The following is a 13,706-nucleotide window of genomic DNA, read 5'->3' on the forward strand; positions in this document are numbered from 1 at the left end:
CTCATGATGGTCAGCAGGTCCCAGGAGGCCGTGGGAGGCAGTAGGGTATAATGTCAGGTGTGGGAAACCAGGATCCCAGAGCACCCTTAGCTTACTGTCTCTGACCTTAGTTTTCCATCTGTAAAACTACAGATTTCAGGTGGAGATTTTTAACTAAACTAGAAGACCAGAGCCAAACTGAATTCCAATCTGAAATTGGGGTTCACCAGATTTTCCCACTAATGTCTTTTTCTGTTCCAGGATCCAATCTCGGGTCCAATCCACATTAGATTGGGTTGTCTTGGTCTGTCCAGTCTCTGCTGGTCTGTGGCCGTTACTCCTTCTTTCCTTGTGTTTTCCTGACTTGACAGTTCTGAAGCTTCCAGGCCAGGTGTACTATAAAGTGGCCCGCAATCTGGATTAGTCTGATGTTTCCTCATGTTTACACTGGAGTTATGAGTTTCTGGAAAGAATGCCACAGAGGTGAAGGACTGTTAACCAGAAGACTTTCAGGGGCCCAGCCAGCTGGAAAATCCTGTGATTCTTAGCATTCTCCTCCATCAAGACATTCTCTCCTAGGGTAACCTACCTTCCTGACTTATCCATGTCATTCCCGGATTTAGCACTGAAGTCCCATGCTCCAGGCAACCCCACAATCTCAGGCAAAACCAGGATAGTTGGTCATTCTCCTCTCTTCATTTCAGAAAACCAGAATCACCTGTGTCTGAATTCATTCTCTTACTTTATCCTCCTGATACCCCTTTGGGGGAGGATGGGATTGTGCCCAAGTTACAGATGGGGAGATTTTGTTCAGAACTGGGAAATAATGTGCCCAAGGTCACAGCAGCAGGCAAGTGGCAAAGCTGGGATTTAGACATAGATCATATTTCTATGGGTAGACTCTGGGAGTTCTTTTGCCTTGTGCTGCCTCTTCGTGCCTGTTTGGCAGACAGGTGAGCAGGGAACCCTAAGACTCTTGATTTCCCTCAGGTGAGCAGAGGAGATGTCCAAGTGCTCAGATTTCTCAGGCTCATGAGCCCGTGTGGCAGAGGCCACGTGCCCTGCCATGATCCCCCCTCAAAAGGTTCCAGGTGCCACTGCCTCCCCCTCCCCACAGGTGAATGCTCTTGAAAAGGAACCATGGTGCTTTTGTTTCATTTTCTTTCTTTCTTTTTTTTTTTTTTTTTTTTTAAAGAGAGAGGGAGGAAGGGAAGGAAAGACAGAGAAGGAAGGAAGGATGGAAGGAAGGAAAGGAGGAAGAAAGGGAAACATCTTTAAACATTTTCTTGTTTTATTATATTTTGTTTGTTTGTTTGTTTTTTACATGGGCTGGGGCCGGGAATCGAACCGGGGTCCTCCGGCATGGCAGGCAAGCACTCTTGCCCGCTGAGCCACCGCGGCCCGCCCTCTTTCTTTTTTTTAATATTTATGAGAAATCTCCCTCTACAGGGTTAAAATGTGTGTTCTTGGAAAATAGTGGTATTTAATGAAGGCGCCTTGAGCTGAATCAAAGAGCCTCATTCTTCTGAAAGACCTTCTTCCCCGTCTCCACATCCGGCTCCTATCAAAGGGAATTCACAGCCTTGGCTTTCCATTGCTGTTGCCATGGAAATTGTTATAAGGATGGGATCGTGTGGACCAGAGGTCAGGGTACAGTTGCTTTCGCTCCCAGCACACGTGTCCCGGATGCTGGAGTCAGAGCTGATCAAATAAAGCAGTGATGACATTGGGCTTCGCTGCATCTCCTCTTGGATGTACACTGTTTGTCCTTTGCTTGCAGGCTGCAGGGCTGAAGTAGGGAGAGCAGACAGAAGGGGGAAGGGAGAGGGAGCGCACTTGGCTGTTGGCTGTGTCTTAAGTACTAGGTACAATTTCATTCATTCATTCATCCATCCATCCATTCATTCATTCCTTATTTCCACAGCACAGACTTTGTGAGATAGTAGGTGTCCAGCAGTTAGTAAGACAGACGTGGTACCCACGCCTGTGGAACTTACATCTCATGGAAAAGAAGACAAGCAGGCCATGCCACATATAAATAGAGTAACCACACCCCTGAATTCAGATGATAGAGGCAATGAGTAGGATTCTAGGGTAGGGAATTTCAGGGGCCTCCTTTAGCTGCAGTGGTTAGCTCAATCAGCCTGGAAGCAGGCAGCGACCAGAATGTGCAGGACCTTGAAGATTTTTGGATTTTATTCCAAGGGTGATGGGAAGATCTCACTTGGAAACATAGAGTCTTCTTTTCTTTTGTCTTTAACGACCACTTCAAGGGATTCTGATGCTCCTGTTGGGTCTGTTTCTTGAGAAAACTCTGACTAGCACAGAGGGGCTTGGTCAGAAGTGCTTGTAAAAAGTGGCAGGATTCTGGTCCCCAGCAAAAGCACAGATATATAGAGCGTTGGAGGAACATGAGATGGTTCCCCTAGTCAGAGCATCATCCCAGAGCCCCTGGCGTTTCCCCCCGTGGACAGACATACCCTGTGCCCATTGCCACACCGTTCAGAACCCTATCAGAATCATTTGGCTCTTTCTGCCCTGTTTTCCCTCTAGGGGAGGTTTGGCTATGTGTCAGTTGCCACCTGAGGTTCAAGATCTTCAAAAGGAAACCCAGCAGCATCATGGAACTAAGAGTTCCGTCTTGGGTTTATATCCTGCTTCTTCTGTTTAACTAGCTGTATCATCTGGGGTAAGGCATCCTGCCATTAACGCCCCCATTTTCTCATGGAGGCATAATAATTCCAGCTTTTTGGGTTAATATGCAGTGTTATACCATGGATTTTAAAGAATTCTTTATATTGAAAAACCTAAGACAATGATCGTAAAATGTAGCTATCCCCCACAGCTCCTTGGAAGACTTGGGTTTCTGGTCCCATGATTTCATAAGACCTTGTGGAACAGGTAGGCCAGGAAAGGTGTGGAGTGGATCTAATGGCACCTGTTCTTTAGGAGCCAATTACTAATTAATTCCCATGAAATGTTTCCACTGGAAACTAATCTGGAGACAGAAGCAATTCCAACAACCAAGATATATAATTGAGATAATCGCTGTGCATAAATAACATCTGTGAGTAGCAGATGCTGGCACCTGGCTCCAAGGAGAAAGTGGAGAATGGTGCCTGCTTCAGGGCAATGGCAGTTGTTTTTTGTTTGTTATTTGCTTCACATCTTTGACCTTTGTTTCCTCCCCAAAGGAAATGTTATTTGCTTTTTGTTAAATAGAGAAGGGTTTGCACTGAACTCTTTAGTTATTTACTTGATTCACGCTGGGGGCTGTATTCGCCCCCTTCCTATGGAGAACAAATGTGTCATCAAATCTCAGTCCCTCTTTCTCCTAAATAGCTCTAAAATCCATCCTCTGCAGCCCTCTTATTACAGGCCACCTGTATTTCTCACTTGGAATCTTCACAGGTCTGCCACTTTCCGGTCTTGTCTAAACAATCTTTCTTCTGCTTGATCTCTGGAGAGAGAATTTTAATCTTTAAATAAGATCTTGGCTCTTTGTGGGCAGAATCCATCAGTGACTTCTGATTGCTCGCTGAATCAAGTCCAGGTTCTTGAAGCTGACCTACAGAGATGCACAATAATAGCTCCTGGCCTCCTGTCACCCCTCCCCAGCAGCTGAGAATGACTTGGTGTCCTCCACACCGTTCCCACCATCTTTGTCTGAGTTATGGCCTCTGCTGGACCCTCACTTCTCCCCTCCGATCCCTCTTTGCCTGATGAACATCTATTTAATCCTTGAAGTTGAGTCGGCATCATCTACTTGGCACCACCCCAACCCCCATGGGCTGAGTTAGGGTCCCACTTTTCTTCTTTCACAATCCCCTGGGCCTGGATTTACCCCTCGGTTAGCACATAACCGTCCATTGCAATTATCCCTTTGCTTACCTGTTTTCCTCATTTACCTACCAGCTCCTTAAAGGCAATGATTTGAATGAGTAAGCATATTAAAAGACCTGTTCAAAGTCACCAAGATAATAAGTCCAGCTGGGATTTTGAACCCAGGGAATCTGACTCAAACACCTGTGCATTTCAGCACTCCCCCACACTGTCGAGGCGCCTCCCTTTGACCTGTTGCTTCTGGGATAGAAAAGCCCTCTAAAGTTCTGGGTGCTCCTAGAAGGCCTTCCAGTTGGGTATTCAGACTCCACTTCAGTTTTCACTCAGGAGTCACGCTATTAGGCCTGGTGCTTCTTTTTACACAACGAATTCCAAACGGGAGCTGACAGCCTGAGGTCCCCCCCATTAGTGCGCAGAAGACTGATAACTCCAGATTCATCCCCAGTGCCCTTAACTGGGACATTTGTCACCATGTGACACCCATGCTTCCACGAGACACTGAAAATAATGAATAAGCCCTGGGAAAATGACCCTGATGGGAGTCTTTTGTGTGAGTGGGCACTGTGGGAAACCTTCTCCCTAGACAGAAACCACAGAGCAGGTGGCCTTGATGTTTTATTTGAAGAGAAGTTAAAAAAAAAAAAGAGATTATGTTGGAGTGAATTAATTCAATATTAATATAACCTCCTGTCAGAGGAGATAAAGACTGAATTGTAATTGGTTAAAAACATGGTTATCACAAGCCTGTTCACCCCACAAATATTGACACTTCCAATGCTGTGATGAATGAAGTAGGAAAAGGTTGGCTTTATTAGAGGCAGGAAATGCCATCTATGCCTCTCCCGCAAGGACCTATTACCATTTGGCTGTGGAAGTCAGAGCCCTAGGGCAGCCCAGTGGCCCAGCCCCCAGCGGGATGACACTAACCAGCATGGCGGCACTGCTGGTGAACGTTGGCCATGTGCATATTCTGTTCCAGGCACAGTGCCAAGCACTTGAAGTTATGACCTAAGTTGATCCCCCAAACCCACTTGGATGGGGTGAATTCCATGAGAGCAGAGACCATTTCCCTTTTGGTGCCCAGTGTCTGCACACAGTATGTTAAGGAGGATGAGCTAGCATTATGCCTGTTTTACATGGGAAAAGAAGCTCAGGGAAGTGAAGTAACTAGTCCAAAGGCAGAGTTAAACTGAATGGAGATTTTTAATTTCTTTTTATTTTTAAACAATTTATAATTTACAAAAAGCCACAAGAATAGTTCAAATGATTCTTGTGTGTCCTTCACCCAGATTCACCAATTTTAGCAGCTGCCACCATTGCTTTACTATTCTCCCTCCAATTTGTATTTTCTGAATTATTTGAAAGCAAATTGCAGACACGAGGTACCCCTTTACCCTAATCCAAATCAGAAAATGTAACATTGATAAAATACTATTCTCTAATGAGTACCTTTTCATTGTGGAGAATATAGAAAAAGACAGAGGACAAAAGAGCAAACCCTTATCATTCAATCACCCAGAGATAGCCATTGTTCATATTTTACCATATTTCCTTTTAGTCTGTTTTCTGTGTATGTATATATACACACACACAGACCTACATGTGTGCATTTTACAGAGACATCCTGTAAAGTATTGCCAAACATTTCATGAGCAGTTCTCTAAATGATTTCTTCTTCATAAATATCATTTTAAATGGCTATTTATTTAAATGTGGCTGCACAATGTTCTATAGAAAGGTATTACCACAGTTTACTAAGCCATTATCCAAGTCTTCAATAATTGGGTTGCTAAGGAAAAATTTTCTTTCTGTTTTAATTACAGACATTTTTACACATTCCTAAGTGGGGACTGAATAGAACACCCCCTGTATCCATAATCCAGGCTGCTTAGGGACCGTGGCAGGCCTCTTGGTGCCTCTGAGCAAGCATCTGTACCTCGCTCTCTCAGTAAGCGTCGCTGCGTCCCTGCCATGTAGGGACCAGGGACGCCCAAGACCAAGTTGGCCATACACATCTCCATATGGTGGGAAGATGAGCATCAGACAGAGAGGCCCACACACGTGGTGCTCCTTTAGGAATAGGGTGCTAGGATATAAGGAAAGAGGGGATGTAAATGTGAGGAGGAGCAGGAATGACCTTTTTTTGAGTATTTTCTCTTGCTTTTTCTCTTTGGAGCATCAGGCTTCTCCAAATCCATCATCGCCACAGGGGAGGGCCAGAAAGGAGGTTTTTGAAGTCCGTTAAATCATGGAAGACCTGAGCAGTCTTTAGGTCCTATAAGATAAAAAATTAGGAAGGACTCTTGGGCCCTCAGAGAAATAGATTTAGGACGTGCAAAAGGAGACCTGTTTCGGTCAGCAGGTGTTAAGCACATGACACAGTGCTTTAATAGAAAAAGCTACGGGTTTAAAAGAGATTGTAGTTCAGGATCTGATGGGGGTCACCTTGGCTGTGACACCTTAATAAGTTAACTAACCTCTCTGAGCCCCAATTTCCTCATCTGTAAAATAGGGATGACAGTACTTACTTTAGAAGTTGTAACATGTTGCAAACGAACATAAACATGGTAAGCACTCAGTAGAGAGTAGTTGCAATTTTTCTAAAACTAAAATAATGAGTATTATCTCTCTGAAGAAAATGGAACAAAGATAAATATTAAGAGTTTTGACATCAGTGGGTGATGGTCCTCTAGCAGAACATTAAGGAAAATTGTGGTCCGGTTGATATATACACTCAGATAGTTGAGATCAAGGGCACAGAGGGTAACCACCATCTACTCTCAGGAAATATTTCCCTGGCGTCACTGGCATCCAACTTCTGATCTGGGCAAACCATTGGTGGACATGGCCCGACGTTGTTAATACATTTGCATTTAATAATTTCATTTGATGCCAGGGCTGTCTATGGTCTGAGCTATTGGTCTTCTTCAGAGAACACTTTGATGCTGAAGGTTGATTCTTCCAAGTGCCCTGATGGGCTGTCAAGGCCTGGAATGTGTTGCTATGACCTAGCCAATGACACCATTTCTTAAGCAGATACTGCCCTATGGCATTTACGATTCTGTATTGTTAGATCCTCTGAGTTGCTCAGTGAGACATAGAAATCCATGTCCTAATCACTCTGCTTAAATATCAGTTTTTCCTCTCTCCCCACTATTCCATATGTCTAGCCAGTGCACCTAGTAGCCCAAAGCAAACATTTCACCCAGGTATTTAGAGCAGGCAGATGGCTTTGCGTAGGAAAGTAATGCTGTTCGTTGTTTTCTGATTGATGTATCTGTGATGGGAATCTCAATTGCCCTTACACTGAATGTAAAGGAGGTGGGTGTTGGGGAGAGAATTCCTGGGATGAACTTCACCATAGAGAGAGACTTGTGTTCAGATGGGGAGCTTGTGGTGGTCCAGGCCAATAGCATGGGTTTGGAGTTGACCTTGGACAAGTTACTTCTCCTCCTTGGGCTGTACCTTCTTATCTATAAGATAATGATCCCCTCCTTGCAGGGATGTTGAGGGGCATAGTGGTAATGAACATCCAGTGGCCCACACATGCCTGATACAGTGAGCATTGAAGAAACCTCATTCCCTCCTCTTACTCCCTATTGAGCAATCAAGAAGTGGAAATTTTTATTTCCCCCTGGGTAAGGATCCATACACAGAGGATGTAAACAGTGAATGATTTTTATTCTTACTGTGTTCCAGGGTTTTGGATGAAACTACTTTGACCCAACTTTTTTGCAAAACAGTATCAGCAAACGCTATCACTAATGGTCTTCAGTATTTATTTACTCTGTAGCCACCATGCATGCACTATCTCCTGTAATTAGCTCAATCATCTGTGATCGGCAGGACTTTGAGTTTCAAATAACAGCACCCAGCTCATATTTGCCTGAAAAGAGAAAGAGAAGCTATGAGCCAAATGTCTAAAAAGACTGGGGCTAGGACTGCCTTCAGGCTTGGTTGGATCTAGGTGCTCCAACCAAGTCATCGAAATATGTCTTTTACCACCTTTTGGTTCATCCTCAATGTCAGCCACATTCTCATCTTTCTTGGTGGGAAGAGGGACCCCACCATTCCATGCTTATATCCTGCCATCAGAGAGAGTAGACTTCATTTCAAGCAAAAATAACATCAGTCATGTTACTATCCCAGAACCAACTGTTATTGCCATAAGGAAGTGATGCTCTGATTGGTTAAGATGAGTCACATGACCTCCCATGGGCTTGGAGGAGTCTACTCATCAGAAACACATGGGCTGGACTTGGAGTATGGACATTTGTTACAAAGAAGGTAGGCTGCTGCTATCAAAAGATGGGGTGATGGATGCTGGGCAGGCACAACAGCACAAGTGCCCTTAGAGAATCTGTAGGAGGCACTACTCTTACAGAGGGAGCCCAGTATAGTAGTCTGGGCTCATATCCCAGCTCTGCTATTTAACCGCCTGGGTGACCTTTGGTAAGTCACTCAACCTTTCTGTTCCTCTTTTTCCTCACCTGTAACAAGAATGGTTATTGACCCAATCTCAGAGTATTGGTGTGAGAGTTAAATGAGTTAATTCATGAAAAGTGTCCAGAACAGTATCTGACATGTAGTAAAAGTTCACCCCCCTAACCTAAGAGTGTGTGACATCCCCTAGGCTTGTGCAGCGCACAACTGATACAACTGAACTCTGCAGCCCTCTTAATGAATGCTATTATTTCTCTCATTTTATGGATGCTCAGAGAGGCTAAATAACCTCAAGGTCACTAGGTGTTTAGATTTAGGTGCTTGGACTAGAACCTAGTTCTGCCTGACCTCTAAGTCTGCTCTTACCGATCACGTGACACTATGTGATATTGAACATGCTCCCTTGTGGCAGATGAGGAGGCCATCTTGGGATAGAGCAGCCCCCTCTGTCTTTTGATTCTAGCAGTTACTCATCTCATTTTACCTTTTGGAGCTCAGGTTTCAAGGACCTTCAGTGTTCTCTCATAATCACTGAATGGTCTGGGCCTTAAGGAATATCCTGGGGACTCAGGCCAAAGTTCAGAGACCTTCAGTGTATGCACAAGGTGGGAAAGCGTGTTCTCACCTATAACTATAGTATGAGGAGGACTGATTTAACAGAATGGTGCTAGCCGAAAGGACTGGGAAGGAAATGAAGTCCTCCTTAGATGCCTGCCTTTCAGAATTCGAGCAGATTGTGGGATAGAATAGCTCACTTAATGAATGAAAGAATACCCCAATATAGGTGATGGAGAGATGAGTTTTCTGACTCTTGAAGGTGTTTTAGTGCTTTTTTTCCGCCACATACCTGAGATGTTATTATATTTATGTTACAAGAAATAAATTTTATAAGAAATGTAGAAGACATTATTATATTGATTTTACAAATAAAACTATAAGCTTATATTAAGGTCAAATCAATTGTTTCCCATCCCGCCCCACACTAGGCTCTGGAGAAGGATGGAAATCATGGGGGCTTTTACCTCATCCTTAACCTTGCCACCCTGTGTTACTGATGTCTGATATCAATCCAGTAGGCTTTGTCCACAGGGAAGAGGCCAGTATGATATGATGGTGACTGGGCGCCAAAAAGGTATGAGGTATCAGCTGTCCCCTCGGATCCTTGTTGCCACAGCCAGAGAATAGACTCCAGTAACCATTCCCGAGGAGTTGCTCGTCAGCCTAGCAGCCTCCAGCCCCCACAGCTCTCTGACGCCTCTGCCTGTTGCTCGTCCCAGGGAAGTCATTTCTCAAAGCAGTGGTGGGCAGTGTCACAGCACTGGAGAATCTGATCTCAGTCCTAACATGACTTGCCACCCAACTTCATAAAAACGTCAAACAGCCCCTATATGGAAATAATGTGCCATGAGTTATTCTTATGCCAGGTCATCCATAATGGAAAATCAGCTGGAGATGGCTCTGTATTTCTTCCCACTCCCCAACGTGTAATGAATTGAAATTTTAAAGGCTCGGTATTAAGATGGCATGTCAGCAGCAGCCGTGGAGCCCACCCCCTGGAACTTTCTGGTCTCACCCATCCAGATCCTGTTAGAATCCGGACCTGCTTGACTTGAGTGCCTCTGGGTCAGCACCCTCCTCTCCATCCAAATGTATCGCTCATCCCAGCTACCAGGAAGCTTAAAATTTCTCCTTTAGAGTGTCAATGCCATGGTCCTATCTCATTCTGTCTCTGCAGTCTTGGACAGCTTATTTGACCTTTGCTTTATTTTCTTCCCCTTTAAAATGGGGTTAAAATCCCCACTTCTCAGGATGTTCTAGGGATAATAGTGGAAAGCAGCAACTGCAGTGGTAATAGCAGCAATAGCTGTTACCATGTTTATGGTATCCTCAAGGCCAGACACTGTGCTAAACACTTTACATGTTTGCATTCATTTATCCTGCATGGATCCCAGGATGTGGCTACCATCACTATCCCCATTTGGCAGATGAGGAAATTGAGGCACAGCAAGGTTAAGTGACTTTCTTAGAGAGGCAGATCCCCCTGTCTGGCCCCAGGGCACTTCCTTTGGAATGGTTTCCTTTCTTTGGAATGAACTTATTCATTTATGGAAGGCTCCAATAATGATCCATGTTTCCTGGAAGATTGGACATTTATTCAGTCTCTGAGTTCTCAGATCTTAAACAGCAAGATGTTTTATTCATCTCTCATTATACAGCCCCCACCCTGGTCCTAGTTCTCATGACACTGCCTATGTAACCTCCATCACAGCACCAACCACTGAGCGAACCATTTTCTCTGCAGCTGTTTACCGTTATTTTAATCCCTCCTAGCCATGTAGTCAGGCTTTGCAGCACAGACTTTGCAGCAGGTGGCTTTCTATGACGGGCAGCATAGCCCAGAGGTTAAGGGTGTGAGCTCTAGAGTTGGACCAGCCTGAGTTATGCACTGCCCAGCTGTGTGACCTTCGGCATGTCACTCTCCTCTGTGAACCTGGATTTCCTCATTGATCACATGATTCTAATGGCAGCATCCTCCTCCTAGAGCCGTTCTGGGGCTTTTATAAAGCAAGGAAAATAAAGCACAGCACTCTGAAAATGATCCCCAAGCAACAGTAGCAGGTGTGGCTGTTAATGCCAAATCACCAGGGCCAAGATAATCCCATCTCTAACCCAGCGTGAGCTAAGAATAATGCCAATAGCCTTCGCTTTGACTGTGCTCTCTCTATGTTCATCTCTGCCTGGGGATAAGTTGCTCCACTCTCTGATTTCTCCAGGGAGAATGGGGAAATGAAGGCGCGTTTTTGGATCATACACTGTATACCATCTGTAAAATGGGGATAAAAATAGGGCCTCATTTCTGGGTGGCTCTGAAAATCAGCAGGATCAAGGTGATGAAACCCTCAGACCAAAGAAGGCACTTAGCAGATGGGAGTTGCTCTGCCCTGTTGAGTTACTTATATTGGCTCTTGCGGGCCTCCTGGCTCCAGGCCGAACTCCTTAGCCTGGCAGCGGGAACCTGCATGATGCCGCCCCTCCGCCATTAGTTATCTGACATCATCTCTGATGATGACCCATCTGCTCCTGTCTGCCCAGACCGTTTGTTCTCTGTAATCCCCACTCTGCAGATCTTTCCACTTAAACCCGGTCATTCATCTCTCTCGGCTTCCAGCCATTCTACCCTGGCTGGGGCATGGGGGCACGTCCATCACCTTCCTGGAGGACCACAGCAACGTCTTCACTGGCCTCCCTGTTTCCAGCCTTATCCCATGAAAGCCCATCCTCCCCACAGCAACTCGACAGAGATCATACCTCCCCATCTTTAGAAACCATCAGCGGCTTCCTGATAGCCTAAAAATAAAATGTAAGCTTTGCACTCAACTCATAAGCCTGACTAATGGGACCCCTGTTCACCTCTTCGCCCTTAACTCCCTCCTTTTCCCCTCTTAGCACACTGCCCACCTACGCAGGTCATCTTTATATTCTTCGGCACCGAACTCATTCCTGCCTCAAGGCCTTTGCCCTTGCTATCACCGCTGACAGGGCTCTCTTCTCCCTGAATATGCACATGCTGTCTCCTTTGCATCCTACAGGGCTTAGCTTGGGTAAGGCTTCTGACTTCTCCACAGATGAGGGGCCAGCTTTGCCCTGCCTGCCTGCAGAAAGCCCTCCTTTCCATCTCCCCACCTTCCTAGAGATGCCTGCAGGAAGGCAGGACATCCCTGACATCTATTCCTTCTCTGGATCTTGCTCTGACCATGACAGTTACCTCCGTTTGCTCTAAATCATTTTTCTCAGTGTGTCTCAGTCCTTCCCGGTCACCAAGGGAAATGGGCTGCCCTGTCCTCCATGGCCGAGCCCTGCACCGAACCCAGTCGCAGAAACACACTGTTCTCAGGGGCTTGTGGATTGGGTTGCTCATGGAACCAGAGGTGCAGTGTGAGAAATGTGAGGTAGTAGGGCAGGGCCCTAGACTCGGGCCAGCCTCATTGCACACTCCGACCAGGAGCCTTCCTAATCCCAGCCTTGATTTTTTCTATCTGTACAGTGAAGATATTAGCAAGGCACATCTCACAGGCCTGGCCTGAAGGTTAAAAGAGAAAATGCGAGTAAGACCTTTAGTACAGTGCTTGACTGGGAACATGCAAATGAACGGTAGGCTCTGCTCTCCCCTTCTCCCATCGCTGTTGTCATCGCTGTCATCAGCATCACTGTGGTCACTGTCGTCATTATTCTACCATCTGGGCTGGGCTCCTGGACATCCCGAGGAGGACAGCTTCTGCCCAGTTTGGAAGGAGATAAAAATAACCTCAGGTGGGCTCTACCCGGAAGACCAGTTGTCCTTCTAGCAGCCTCTGCCTTGGGTCATTTGCTTTCCTTTTCGGTCAGTGAGGTGCTCACACTTACTCACTAGTCTGCACGATTCACTAAGACTCGATTCAACGTTTTATTTTTTCTGTCCTTTAGCATCCCAACCTTAATATCATTAGCTGTTCTGGAGGGGAGGCAGCCTGGCATTTTAGAAAGTATGCTGGTCTGGACAACGTTACTGTCTGCTGCCTACAGCTATGTGACTTTGGGGACAGCACTGCCCCTCCCTGAGCCCAGAGTGTTTTTAGGTGATTTCTAAGGGAGTGTTCTGCTCAGAGATTCTAGGGTTCAGAAATCAAGGGGAGATTGCTAATTGCAGAATGGACTTGGGATTTGGGCATGGATATAATTTTCTCCAATGGGGAGTGTCTGTCTTTGGGGACCAGGTGGATAACTGTAACTATGCCAGTGGCCCCACTTTGCTAGGACAGGAGGCCTACTTTGTGCAGGTGGGTGGAAGAGTGAGAAAGAGAAGCTTTGTTAAGTCACTGGCTCTTAACCTTTGAGATTCTGGTGAAATCTGTGAACCCAGGAAAAGGCTTATGTGTAGAATATTTTGCACGAACCCTCTGAAACCTGGTTAAGACTTCTTTATGGCAAGTTCCCACTGACCTTGAAGAGGCTTCCTCCAGGAAGCCTCCCGTACCCTTATCCTGACTTCCCCCTGCCCTGATGTCCCCTTCCCTGTACTCTGTAGAAAGGTGGTCCCTCTCTGCTTGTCCCTGACTCTTCTCCAAAGGATGGTAAGGGCCAAGGTGACTCTTCTTTGTCTGCCTCATACTTGGTGCTGAGTGGGTGTGAGCAACTATTTGCTGGATAGAACTGGGGTAGATCCTGGCACTGAAGTGGGGTGCCCAGCCTCATTTCATGGTGCAGAGCCTATTCAATTTCAAGTGGGCTTAGAACCTATTGCCTCAGATGCAAACACGTTTCCATCACCAATTGTGGGTGGATGAGTAGTCATGAAATCAGGGTTCCCTTGTAAATTATTCTGCTGCCTGAGAGGGGCTGGGCTGGGCTGGGACTGGCCTGGAAGGGAAGGACATTCAAGGAGACAGCTTCACACAGTCTCT

The 13,706-nt window shown here is 45.8% G+C and overlaps 1 protein-coding gene across 4 annotated transcripts in view; it reads left to right on the forward strand.

Moving 5' to 3' along the window:
• MYO18B (myosin XVIIIB) overlaps positions 1 to 13,706 on the forward strand; it is a 242,511-nt gene that overhangs the window by 143,051 nt on the left and 85,754 nt on the right. The window lies entirely within an intron of this gene.

The sequence above is a fragment of the Tamandua tetradactyla genome, chromosome 5, assembly GCF_023851605.1.
Source record: "Tamandua tetradactyla isolate mTamTet1 chromosome 5, mTamTet1.pri, whole genome shotgun sequence".
NCBI lineage: Eukaryota > Metazoa > Chordata > Mammalia > Pilosa > Myrmecophagidae > Tamandua > Tamandua tetradactyla.